Here is a 14,206-nt window from a genome sequence, read left to right as displayed (position 1 = left end):
GTTGGTTTGGCAGTGACCCCATCATCTACATTTTATCTGAGCTGGGGACCTTGAGGCATAAAGTCATGACTTCATTAGCTGTGCTGCTCGCTCCCCATTAAAATGCACTATGAGCATGTTTCAAGGGCTCCGGTAGGCTTTAGCACATTAAGAAAGGCCTTTAAAATAAGCTTACAGTACAGTACGTGTTGCTAAGGCTTGGGGTACATGCTTAGCAAGGCTGCATATAGATTTTCGCCTTGAAATAAACATGTGCACACTAATATAAAACCATTCATATTTATTGTATGGCATTAGAAAAGCAGACCAAATTTGATTCTGCACATAATAAATGCAATTCCACTAATTTCAATATGAGAGAAGATTGCAGTTACATTTTCTATTCTTTATAATTGTAGCTCAACTCTTCATAAGGTGTTGCAGTTGCAGTGTTTGCCTATTACACTGAAGATGACAGTGTGATAGACCTATACACACACAGGTAATACATGCATTCCCAATGAACTGATACTTGATTTCAGCACTTCAAATACTGGTAATCCTATCTGCAAAGAAACAAAAACTCTGTACAAAACACATGCCTCCTAAGGGGACGAAAGCAATACTGCCATCATTGAGACACTGAGATCAAATCAAATTGTATTTGTCACATTCTTCATAAACAACAAGTGTAGACTAACAGTGAGAAGCTTACTTATGGGCCCTTCCGAACAATGTAGAGAGAAAATGTTTGAAATAATAGAAAAATAATAACACAAGGAATAAATACACAATGAGTAATGATAACTTGTCTACATACAGGGGGTACCAGTACTGAGCCAATGTGCAGCGGTATGAGGTAATTGATATGTACATATAGTACAGGAGGTTGGTGGCACCTTAATTGGGGAGAACGGGCTCGTGGGTAACGACTGGAGTGGAATCAGTGATGATATGTATCAAATACATCAAACACATGGTTTCCAGGTGTTTGATGCCATTCCATTTGCATCGTTCCGGCCATTATTATGAGCCATTCTCCCCTCAGCAGCCTCCTGTGACATATATAGTGCATTTGGAAAGAATTCAGACCCCTTGACTTTTTGATAAAGAAAGGATCAGTCTATAATTTTAATGGTAGGTTTATTTGAACAGTGAGAGACAACAAAAATATTGAGAAAAACACATGTCAAAAATGTTATAAATTGATTTGCATTTTAATGAGGGAAATAAGTATTTGACCCCCTCTCAATCAGAAAGATTTCTGGCTCCCAGGTGTCTTTTATACAGGTAACAAGCTGAGATTAGGAGCATACTCTTAAAGGGAGTGCTACTAACCGCAGCTTGTTACATGTAAAAAAGACACTTGTCCGCAGAAGCAATCAATCAATCAGATTCCAAACTCTCCACCATGGCCAAGATCAAATAGCTCTCCAAGGATGTCAGGGACAAGATTGTAGACCTACACAAGGCTGGAATGGGCTACAAGACCATCGCCAAGCAGCTTGGTGAGAAGGTGACAACATTTGGTGCGATTATTCGCAAATGGAAGAAACACAAAAGAACTGTCAATATCCCTCGGGCTGGGGCTCCATGCAAGATCTCACCTCGTGGGGTTGCAATGATCATGAGAACGGTGAGGAATCAGCCCAGAACTACACGGGAGGATCTTGTCAATGATCTCAAGGCAGCTGGGACCATAGTCACCAAGAAAACAATTGGTAACACACTACGCCGTGAAGGACTGAAATCCTGCAGCGCCCGCAAGGTCCCCCTGCTCAAGAAAGCACATATACATGCCCCTCTGAAGTTTGCCAATGAACATCTGAATGATTCAGAGGACAACTGGTGAAAGTGTTGTGGTCAGATGAGACCAAAATGGAGCTCTTTGGCATCAACTCAACTCGCCGTGTTTGGAGGAGGAGGAATGCTGCCTATGACCCCAAGAACACCATCTCCACCATCAAACATGGAGGTGGAAACATTATGCTTTGGGGGTGTTTTTCTGCTAAGGGGACAGGACAACTTCACCGCATCATTTGACGGGGCCATGTACTGTCAAATCTTGGGTGAGAACATCCTTCCCTCAGCCAGGGCATTGAAAATGGGTTGTGGATGGGTATTCCAGCATGACAATGACCCGAAACACACGGCCAAGGCAACAAAGGAGTGGCTCAAGAAGAAGCACATTAAGGTCCTGGAGTGGCCTAGCCAGTCTCCAGACCTTAATCCCATAGAAAACCTGTGGAGGGAGCTGAAGGTTCGAGTTGCCTAACATCAGCCTCGAAACCTTAATGACTTGGAGAAGATCTGCAAAGAGGAGTGGGACAAAATCCCTCCTGAGATGTGTGCAGACCAGGTGGCCAACTACAAGAAACGTCTGACCTCTGTGATTGCCAACAAGGGTTTTGCCACCAAGTACTAAGTCATGTTTTGCAGAGGGGTCAAATACTTATTGCCCTCATTAAAATGCAAATCATTTTATAGATTTTGTTACATGCGTTTTTATGGATTTTTTGGTTGTTATTCTGTCTCTCACTGTTCAAATAAACCTACCATTAAAATTATAGACTGATCATTTCTTTGTAAGTGGGCAAACGTACAAAATCAGCAGGGGATCAAATACTTTTCCCCCCCACTGTAACAGCCTTGTTCTAAAATGGATTTTAAAAAATTATCCTCATCAATCTACACACAAAACCCCATAATGACAAAGCAAAAACATGTTTTTAGAAATGTTTGCAAATGTATTAAAATAAATATCACACTTACATACGTATTCAGACCCCTTACTCTTCTTGGGTATGACGCTACAAGCTTGGCACACCTGTATTTGGGGAGTTTCTCCCATTCTTCTCTGCAGATCCTTTCAAGCTCTGTCAGGTTGGATGGGGAGCGTCGCTGCACAGCTATTTTCAGGTATCTCCAGAGATGTTCGATCGGGTTCAAGTCGGGCTCTGGCTGGGCTACTCAAAGACATTCAGAGACTTGTCCCAAAGCCACTCCTGCCTTGTCTTGGCTGTGCACTTAGGGTCTTTGTCCGGTTGGAAGGTGAACCATCGCCCCAGTCTGCGCCCCAGTCCTGAGCTTACTGGAGCAAATTTTCATCAAGGGATCGTTCTGTACTTTGCTCCGTTCATCTTTACCTCGATCCCAGTTTATGCTACTGAAAAACAACCCCACAGTATGATGCTGCCACCACCATGTGTCACTATAGGGATGGTGCCAGGTTTCCTTCAGACGTGATGCTTGGCGTTCAGGCCAAAAAGTTCAATCTTGGTTTCATCAGACCAGAGAATCTTGTTTCTCATGGTCTGGGAGTCTTTCAGTGCCTTTTAACTACTCCAAGCGAGCTGTCATGTGCCTTTTACTGAGGAGTGGCTTCCGTCTGGTCACTCTACCATAAGCCTGATTGGTGGAGTGCTGCAGAGATGGTTGTCCATCTGGAAGGTTCTCCCATCTCCACAGAGGAACTCTGAAGCTCTGTCAGAGTGACCAACGGGTTCTTGGTCACCTCCCTGACCAAGGCCCATCTCCCTCGATTGCTCAGTTTGGTCCGGCGGCCAGCTCTAGGAAGATTCTTGGTGGTTCCAAACTTCTTCCATTTAAGAATGATGGAGGCCACTGTGTTCTTGGTGACCTTCAATGCTGCAGAAATGTTTTGGTATCTTTTCCCAGATCTGTGCCAAGACACAATCCTGTCTCGCAGCTCTACGAACAATTCCTTCGACCTCATGGCTTGGTTTTTGCTCTGACATGCACTGTCAACTGTGGGACCTTATATAGACAGGTGTGTGCCTTTCCAAATCATGTCCAATCAATTGAATTTACCACAGGTGGACTCCAATCAAGTTGTAGAAACATCTCAAGGATGATCATTGGAAACAGGATGCACCTGAGCTCAATTTCGAGTCTCATAGCAAAGGGTCTGAATACTTATGTAAATAAGGTATTTCTGTTTTTATTGTTAATACATTTGCAAATATTTCTAAAAACCTGTGTTTGCTTTGTCATTATGGGGTATTTATTTTTTTAATAACCCATTTTAGAATAAGGCTGTAACGTAACAAAATGTGGAAAAAGTCAAGGGGTCTGAATACTTTCCGAATGCACTGTAGGTAGGGATAAAGTGACTAGGCAACAGGAGTGTGTGATTAGTCAAAAGAGTTTGTGCAAAAATGGTCAATGCAGATAGTTAAATAGTTAGTCAATGCAGATAGTTAAAACCAATAACTACCCAGACTATCATAGATCATGTTATCCACAGTGATACTGTCTGATTTTAATACATAGGCAATTCCCCACACACATTCAATTGACATTGCATTGTATTCAACGTTGCATCATATAATATCAAAATATTATTATTATCAAAATAGTATTTAAATACAGAGATAAGCTCAAGTGTTGCCTCTTTCAAGGTAACCTCTTCCCCAGGCTAAATGCACTTGGGGAGGAGATGTCTGCTGCATGAGACTACTTTCAAGGCAAGCTTTTCTCCTGACTTTAATAATACCATTCAGCATAAAGCCAAACTCTGATTCAAGTCTCCTTCCTCTTGTGATATGAGAATGTTCACCATGACATCATCACATGGATCTGCGTTTTAGACCATGAAATCAAGGTCAATCAACCCCCATTTAACAGGGTAACAGGGTTGAATAGTGGTCTCTCCTCCTCCACAGCTGCAGTTTACCAGAACTAATCTCAAAGTCCTTCTTAGTGCCTGTCCGTACATCATAACCTCTTAAATGTAATGGCAAAATGTAGATTTCCGCCTAAAAAGACAAACCCAAAAGTAACTGCTATTCATGTGTAATTACATGATTCTGACCTGCAGAAACGTGGTATATTTGGAAATAAGACCTCTGGGCAAATATGAGGAAATGATCAGATAGGAGTTACATAGTTCAGAACACACAAAATAAACGTCTTTCATTGACAAGCTATAAGTGAATTATTGATGCCCAGAGCTGGAAACACATCAGATGGCTTCCACGTGATTAATATCAGAAAACAATATGGGATTGATAGACCTAACAACTAGAACTGGGCAGATGTTTTAGTAAGTGATGTGATGTCAGGTGTGGTCACCGGATGTGACCACACCTAAACTTCTCCAACGTGGCATGTCTGTAAATTAGATAATTACAGTGCTATTACATATTTGCAATTCCTAAATGCTATTTGTTCAGTATAAAAACAAAATTTCTACCATATCAACCTCACTCAAACATTGTGGTGGTGTTTTGGGGTATTCAGTGTCCTTTCAACCTCTCTAAAGTGTCAGAAAGTGGTAACTGCACAGTTTTTGCACACTGGATGTGCCCAGAAGTTATTGTTCAGTATAAAAACGACATTTCTACAACACCAACCTCTCTCAAACATTGTGGTGGTGTCGGGGGACATACAGTGGATATGGATGCCTACTGTGAGTAAGCGGGCAACATTATATTTTTAATGCACAAAGATATAGTCACTCGGTGGACATTGGATGTTGCCATTAAGTCATACATCATCAGATAACATTGGCAATAGGCTAGATTAATAACAACCTAAGGATGAATGTTATATACCCATGTAGCTATAGCTCAAATACTGACCAAATCGAAGCTTACCTTCTAAGATGTTTGCGGTTTGGTGAAAACGTTGTGTAAAATAAAAATTTTGACACTCGGGCCTGGTGGTCAATAATGGTAGGTCACAGGCAGAGAAATAAGATATCCTCGTGATCTGTGGAGTCCCGGCTTTCGGTGTGTATCGACATATTGCATGTTTATTTTGTTTATGCTTCACAACGCTAACCGGAATGTAGGTAGCAGCCATCTTGAAATTAGGTCATTGGCTCGGCCTTCCCTTATAAATGTGTATGCCCACATATGTTAGTAAGTCATACCAAAGATTTGAAGACACCGATCAATAGCCAAAATACTCAGCTTTCCGCAGACACACTACTTTTGCTGATAGGGGCTCCCGTTCTCATACCAGACTGAATTGAATAAAAACAATCTAATTGGGTTCCCAAATATGAGAACTTGCATACAATAACTATATTTGTGTGGTCAGCTCCAGAACGGTTGGAGTCTCTATAATCTGAACCAGCTCTGAGGAGGCCTTCAAAGCGTTCAGCCAGGATGGTCTCAGGGTAGTAGAGCAAGGCTGGGCAGTTGAGCACCGTGTCCCGGAGCTTGGCTTCTGAGCAGCCCAGAGTCTCCTTCGAGTAGGCCAAGTTGAGACGCATGCTGTCCCGGTTGAGCTTGGTGACAAAGCCCCTGAGCTTGGAGAGGAGGCGGAGCAGTTCAGCGGTGGTGAAGCCCCTTGTCTCGAGGAATAGCAGGTTGTTGCTCAGGAGCTCTGAGGGCTTGAGGAGCACGAAGGGGTTCTGACTGAGCAGCTTCTGCAGCCAGATCTTCATGTTGGTTGCATTTCCCCTCAGCTCCAGGTGGACCATTTCCTTGTTCTGAAACTCTGGGGGGTGCTGGCCATCAGCTTTGTGACGATGCGCTTGTTCAGGTGCAAACTGGAGGTAGTCGATGTCGGCCCTCTGGTTGGCGTGATGGCTGGCACAGGTGAAGGAGGCAAGGATCTTCTCGATGATGCCAGTCAGATGGGTCAGATGGATCTCCACAGATCTCTCTAGGTCTGCTGCTGCTCCGGGCTGCAGAGGACCGCCTCGGGGTAGAGCTCAAGGACCCAGGCGATCACGAGGCCCTCTGCCCCAATGTCTCGCAGCAGGCTGGCCATCTCAGTCACGTAGGCAGGGCTCTTTTTATTTTATTTTTTATTTTATTTTTATTTATTTCACCTTTATTTAACCAGGTAGGCAAGTTGAGAACAAGTTCTCATTTACAACTGCGACATGGCCAAGATAAAGCAAAGCAGTGTGACACAGACAACAACACAGAGTTACACATGGAGTAAACAATAAACAAGCCAATAACACAATAAACAAGTCAATGGCACAGTAGAAAAAAAGAAAGTCTATATACAGTGTGTGCAAAAAGGCATTAGGTGGTAGGCAATAAATAGGCCATTGGAGCGAATAATTACAATTTAGCAGATTAACACTGGAGTGATAAATGAGCATATGATGATTTGCAAGTAGAAATACTGGTGTGCAAAAGAGCAGAAAAGTAAATAGAATAAAAACAGTATGGGGATGAGGTAGGTAGATTGGATGGGCAATTTACAGATGGACTATGTACAGCTGCAGCGATCGGTTAGCTGCTCAGAGAGCTGATGTTTAAAGTTAGTGAGGGAAATAAAAGTCTCCAACTTCAGCGATTTTTGCAATTCGTTCCAGTCACTTGCAGCAGAGAACTGGAAGGAAAGCTGGCCAAATTAGGTGTTGGCTTTGGGGCTGATCAGTGAGATATACCTGCTGGAACGTGTGCTACGGGTGGGTGTTATCGTGACCAGTGGAACTGAGATAAGGTGGAGCTTTACCTAGCATAGACTTGAGCTGGTGGATCTTCTGGATGTCCACTGAGAGGTCATAGAGGGCTTCCACGGTCACCTGGTTCTCTGCTGTGTCAATCAGCTTTCAGGGTACGAACCACCCTGCTTATAATTATAAATATCTTAGCCAGTGGATGTGACGTTTTGTTATGAAACTGAACTTTGCTTCTTTGGTGGACTGGCTGTATGGTACTATCTGCAACTGCACCACAGCGCAACCAAGTGTACATGAACGGTAATGCACAGTTGAAGAGAGCTACTGCAAACAGCTAAACTCATCTCTTAATGGACTAAAACTAAAAAGCAGACTAAAATTATTCAAGCTGAAAATGCATACTAAAATAATGAAGAAGGAAAATATAATTTTCTCCCTCAGAGCTTTAGTCTTCCACCATACACTTCCAGTAATTAGGGTGTTTTGGCAAATGTACATTTCAAATCAAATAGCAGTCGATGCATCTCAGAAGCAGCAGAAAACAGAACAGACACTGATCACTGTAATCAGCACAGAGCTGAATTGGAGTGAACCGAGAGAGGCAGAGTTTCTCACAGTTGGGGCTTAATCACACCGCTTGATCACCAGCTCCACAAGCTGTTCTAGCCCAGCTCAGGAAATGTCTGCAGATTCCCAAACTAGTGACTGAGAGGAAATTGGGACTCATTATTGTAAGTCTGCATCAACATAAAAGGCACCTGAGGAAAATGGCTTTTATACAGGCCACCAGGCAGGTACTATAGAATATAATTTAGATCTATCAAATCAGCAGTACCTATTGTATATTGTATTTACCTCATGTAATCATGGTTTTTGTAGTGAGGTCAGGGATGAAGATGGTGGCTGGACCATTTTTGGGGACCGGCGCCCATTGACCGGCACCCATAAAAGTCTATGAAATGTCCTTGCTTGTTTTTTTTATTGTTTTTTTATTTCACCTTTATTTATCCAGGTAGGCTAGTTGAGAACAAGTTCTCATTTGCAACTGCGACCTGGCCAAGATAAAGCATAGAAATTCGACACATACAACAACACAGAGTTACACATGGAATAAACAAAACATACAGTCAATAACACAGTAGAACAAAAGAAAACAAAAAGTCTATATACAGTGAGTGCAAATGAGGTAAGTTAAGGCAATGAATAGGCCATGGTGGCGAAGTAATTACAATATAGCAATTAAACACTGGAATGGTAGATGTGCAGAAGATGAATGTGCAAGTAGAGATACTGGGGTGCAAAGGAGCAAGATAAATAAATAAATACAGTATGGGGATGAGGTAGGTAGATAGATGGGCTGTTTATAGATGGGCTATGTACAGGTGCAGTGATCTGTGAGCTGCTCTGACAGCTGGTGCTTAAAGCTAGTGAGGGAGATATGAGTCTCCAGCTTCAGAGATTTTAGCAGTTCGTTCCAGTCATTGGCAGCAGAGAACTGGAAGGAAAGACGACCAAAGGAGGAATTGGCTTTGGGGGTGACCAGAGAGATATACCTGCTGCAGCGCGTGCTGCTTGTATTAAACAACAAAAGTGATCAGCTCGAACTAGATACAGAACAAGTTATAACCTCCAACACTTTGAACAACCATGCATGTATGCACTTGCGTACATGCACTCATGCAAGAAGACAAACAAACACGCACGCACACACACATACACATACACGTCTCTCTTACAACTGCCATCAGAGGCCCTTGGCATGGTGATAAACTGCTCCCAATGACTGAGTCAAACCAGTCCAACCATCAGCACTAGAAAGTGACAGCAGGGAACATCTTTTCTTTCCTCACACTTATTGTTTTGTCTTCTTAATGCCCTTCTCACTCACACTTTTGATGACTTTCCACCTACACCTGACACATTTCCCATGCTCAGGTCCACCCTAGCAAGATAATGAAAGAAAAAGTGTGTGTGTGTGTGTATGTGTGCGCACGCGTGGGTGTTCGTGTGTGTTTGCTTGTGTGTGTGTGCGCACACGTGCATGTGGGTGTGTATGTGTGGGGGAGGGGGGCAGCTGAGATATGAGCTAATGGGGAGGATCTCAGTGACAACCCAGAACAGGTTACTCTGAGCTGGCACAGTTGAAAAGCACTTCCCCAGTGTGTGACAAACTCATGGACAAGGAGTACAATACGGCATAGAATGAACAATTTTAGGGAAATAGGATTTCTGCTGTTCGTTCTAGTTGGCACAGCCTACTCTGAGGTGCCAGAGGTACCAGAGTCCATCTTCAGACTAGAGGGAGGTGAAATAGAAATGGGCTACTGCTTTGGAGTCGACTATATCACTGTTTTAAGATCAGCTCCAGAGGGAGAACAGCTGATTGGTAATTCCTCGGACGAAGTGGCATCCCCTTCGCCTCCTGCAGACTTCGAGGGCCGCGTCAGACTCACCAACCAGCTCCAGCTCCTGGGCCTCCAGATCAGTCAGCTCAGACAGTCTGACTCGGGCGTGTACAGGAGGGAATGCTGGAAGGACAAGGCACTGGTCAACAAACATGAACACAAGCTGTCTGTGTGCGACGAGGAAATCAGTTCTGTGGATATCTCTGTGCGGCCCGACGGAGGGGCTGAACTGAAGTGTAACATCACTGCCACAAGTCTGGAGGGGAAGACCATTCGATGGTACCATGAGGTGCTCCCCAACTATAAGGCTACCTGCTTCCTGGACACCAGTGTGTCTTCGGTACCCCTACAGGAAGAGCTACGGGAGGTCATTGCAGTGAAGAAAGGAGGCATCTCACTCAATGTTTCTGGTAGCATGCTGAAGGACAGCCATCACTTCTACTGCCTGGTCATGGATGGACAGAGATGCCTCAGCTTCCAGAAAATCTACAACCCCAACAATGATGAGATCGACCCCAAGACTGTCTTCACGTCTGTGGGAGAGAAAGTGGTTCTCACCTGTCCTTCTGAGGAGAAGAACCATGATCAGAGATGGGAGGCACCAATGGGCAATGTTAACTCAAAGTCAGTAAAGTCGGCCATCTTGGTCAGTGATGATAATGATGATGATGATGATGATGATGATGATGATGGTGAGAACTTCTCATTGATCGTTCATGTACTTTCTGCCAACTACTCTGGTGAATACAAATGTTTCTCTGCCTCACTACTTGTTGCTGAGTACGCCTTGGTTCTTTGCCCCAGTGGAGAGCCCACTGAGAGACAGTTTTCGGATGGAGAGGATGTTGTTCTAGAATGTGCCCAAGGCAGAGAGGAGTCTCACAGGGGTGCAATGGTGGAGTGGTATCGCAGAAAACCTCTGGAAGAAGAACACCTGATTCTGGACTCAAAGAATAAAACTATCGTCATTCCTGCGGACCTGAGGGGCCGGGTGGTTTTCTCTGAGCAGGATTCCTCTCTCCAACTGTCTGACCTTATCGAGGGGGACAGGGGGGAGTACTGGTGCGTGGTTCTGGGGAGCCCAGACTATATTGACGATGACAACTACATAGACAGTGACGATGATGATGATGATGATGATGATGAATACCCTGATGGCAATGATGACGATGGCAACAAGGACAGCATCTGGCAAGACTACAAGAACTACATGGAAACATGCATATCTAAACAGGTGACGTCTCTGACTCCAAAAGAGAAACCAGAGGATAAAGACAGAGGCATAAACACTGACTTTACTCCACCAAAGAAAAGGGACCCAGACACTGACACACCTGTGGAACAAGAGGCAGACAACACCATTGTTATTGCTGTGTGTGGAGCGCTGGCTGGGCTTCTAATCGTGGCAGTGATAGCAGCTGTGGTGGTTCTACGTCGGAGAAGAGTCGCCAATACAGAGAGAGGTGCAGCCATGGGGTCTGGACTGAAAATGATGGGCACTGGGCTGAGTGAAGAAGAGAAACTGGACCCAGATGGACAAGGTCCATAACAGTCCGTCTCATCATTCCTCTATTCTGAACCAGTGGAGAGTGCCTCATGTACTCAAGCTTTTTCCTGGGGATCAATTGCATAAAGCAGTGCCTTAATGCTTAGTTCAAAAAATGATTTACTGATTTGACTGACAGGTGGATCAAAGGTTGATCCTGTGTTATGATTCTGTTTTCATTGAAAAGCTTCACCTACTAATCAAAAGAGTTTTGTCAGGAACATATGACCTGAAAGTATGTGGGTTCAAACAGACACTGTTTCCTACTAGTCTGTAACTCGCCGTCTTGCTGCTTATTTCCAAATCCCAAATGTGTTTTTATGGAATGAAGTGTTTTACTGTAACAAGTGATTTACAGTAGGAGAGCTACACACACTCCATACAAAAAGATCTGTATTTGAATGAGAGACAACATGGCAATAACTGTAAATATTCAAAACAGATAAGCAATAACAACGCTATGTTTAAATCAAATCTAAAGAATTTGAACATATTTTTATTTACGGCCAGGAAAAAATCTCTTTGGCATAGATACATAACTGAAATGAGGCATGACTGTAATATGAAAACGCTTTGGGCCATTTATGACATGAAGTGATGACTAAACCAGTCGGGTTGCTCTCCTGTCAAGTACAGTATGTGCATAATGGCATCGGTATGCGAAAAATAAACAGACCTTGAAAAACTTTCCATGGTGGTTGAGAGGTATTTTTCTTACCTACTATACAGTCCTTTAGGTTCAATTTGCCATTAAGTGTTAAGATAGCGGTATGCATGAACACCATTGTGGTTGATAAGGGATATATTTTATTTTACTAAATTCATTTTGAAGTCTTTGTTGTTTCTGTATGTTTTAGAAAAGAGGAATTAAATGGGTGGGGATAGATTTTAGTCTTGTATCTGATTTTACAGTGGGTTGATATTGATACACTCATTATCAAAATTCAATGTTTTCTGATCGTTATGTCTACAAGACTATTCATACAAATATGCGTAGCATTACTGACTTAAACAACTTTACAGTTTTGCCACATATCTGGAATGAAAAAGAACCTCATCAACTGAAAAAAGTACAGCTCATTCTAAAAGATTTCTGCTGAAGTGATACATGTATCATTTTTATCAGGATATATATTTAGTCCTATTTTTTTGCAAGGTGACCCTCAGGTTTCATAAAGGATACTATAATACATTACATTATGACATTAAAAAACTACCAGTCATAAATACTCAGGGGACAAGCTGTACAACTCACCTTCACTAGAACAAAGGGCAGTCGCAGTGCATAATCAGGAGTATAATTCACTGCTAGATACACTGGTTGGACTATGACGTTAGGACATTCACACTCTATGAGCTACAAGGTTTCAGAATTATGTTGATAATGGTTTTGAGGGTACGCAAGGGGAATTCTTATTTTTCAGACAAATTGTACAAGTGTGCGAGAGAGAGAGAGAGAGAGAGAGAGAGAGAGAGAGAGAGAGAGAGAGAGAGAGAGAGAGAGAGAGAGAGAGAGAGAGAGAGAGAGAGGGAGCGAGGGAGACAGCAAGAGAGAGACAGTGAGGGAGAGAGAGAGAGAGAAAGAAAGAAAGTGGGAGCAAGAGAGAGAAAGAGAGAGAGATTCTATATCACTGTACTAGTGTGACCAAAAGGTTGCAGGATCAAATCCCCAAGCTGACAAGGTAAAAATCTGTTGTTCTGCCCCTGAGCAAGGAAGTTAACCCACTGTTCCCCGGGCACCGATGATGTGGACGTTGATTAAGGCAGCCCCCCCGCACCTCTCTGATTCAGAGGTTAAATGTGGAACCCACATTTTGGTTGAATGCATTCAGATGTACAACTGACCCTTTCCCTAGTGCATAAAATGAATATGTGGTTGGAGAGAAAACACTAAATACAGAGGAACAAATGTGTAATTGAGTTTTTAACACACAGTCAGGCGGATCCATTTAGCAGTTTTATCTGTTGTTCTGCCATCACTGTTGTGTGTTGGTCTCTCAGGGGCCGACATGTGTGTATGAGTGAGTCCATGATTAATTAGGCATGAGAACCAGAAGAAGCTGCTGGTCTCTAACATCTCTGCAGTTATTGATCCACGTTCTATGCAGGCCTCCCTGTGACGATTTGGGTGTATAACGGGAAAGAAACGCTTCATGTGCCCTCTGATGTGTTGCCATTGCAATGTGTGTTTGTATGTGTGTTTGTGTGTGTGTGTGCGTGCGTGCGTCTGTCTGTCTGTCTGTCTGTCTGTCTGTCTGTCTGTCTGTCTGTCTGTCTGTCTGTCTGTCTGTCTGTCTGTCTGTCTGTCTGTCTGTGCGCATGTGTGTATACAGTATGCAACAACGGGGATCTTAACAGAGGGCGATATTAAAACAACACATGGAACAGACTAAGAGAATGATAAAAAGAGCAATAATTTACAATTGAAGTCGAAAGTTTCTATACATTTAGGTTGGAGTCATTAAAACTTGTTTTTCAACCACTCTACAAATTTCTTGTTAACAAACTATAGTTTTGGCCAGTAGGTTAGGTCATCTACTTTGTACATGACACAAGTACATTTTCCAACAATTATTTACAGGCAGATTATTTCACTTATAATTCACAGTATAACAATTCCAGTGGGTCAGAAGTTTACATACACTAAGTTGACTGTGCCTTTAAACAGCTTGGAAAATTCCAGAAAATTTAGAAACTTCTGATAGGCTAATTGACGTAATTTGAATCAACTGGAGGTGTACCTGTGGATGTATTTCAAGGCCTACCTTCAAATTCAGTGCCACTTTGCTTGACATCATGGGAAAATCAAAAGAAATCAGCCAAGACCTCAGAAAAAAATTGTAGACCTCCACAAGTCTGGTTCATCCAGGGGAGCATTTTCCA

The 14,206-nt window shown here is 43.0% G+C and overlaps 1 pseudogene; it reads right to left on the bottom strand.

Annotated features, from left to right (window-relative positions):
• Positions 1 to 6,027: 6,027 nt before the first annotated feature.
• Positions 6,028 to 9,660, bottom strand: LOC115151366 (transcription termination factor 2, mitochondrial-like; annotated as a pseudogene).
• Positions 9,661 to 14,206: the final 4,546 nt, after the last annotated feature.

Source organism: Salmo trutta, chromosome 17, assembly GCF_901001165.1.
Source record: "Salmo trutta chromosome 17, fSalTru1.1, whole genome shotgun sequence".
Taxonomy (NCBI): Eukaryota; Metazoa; Chordata; class Actinopteri; order Salmoniformes; family Salmonidae; genus Salmo; species Salmo trutta.
This window is presented reverse-complemented; position numbering and strand designations above follow the sequence as displayed.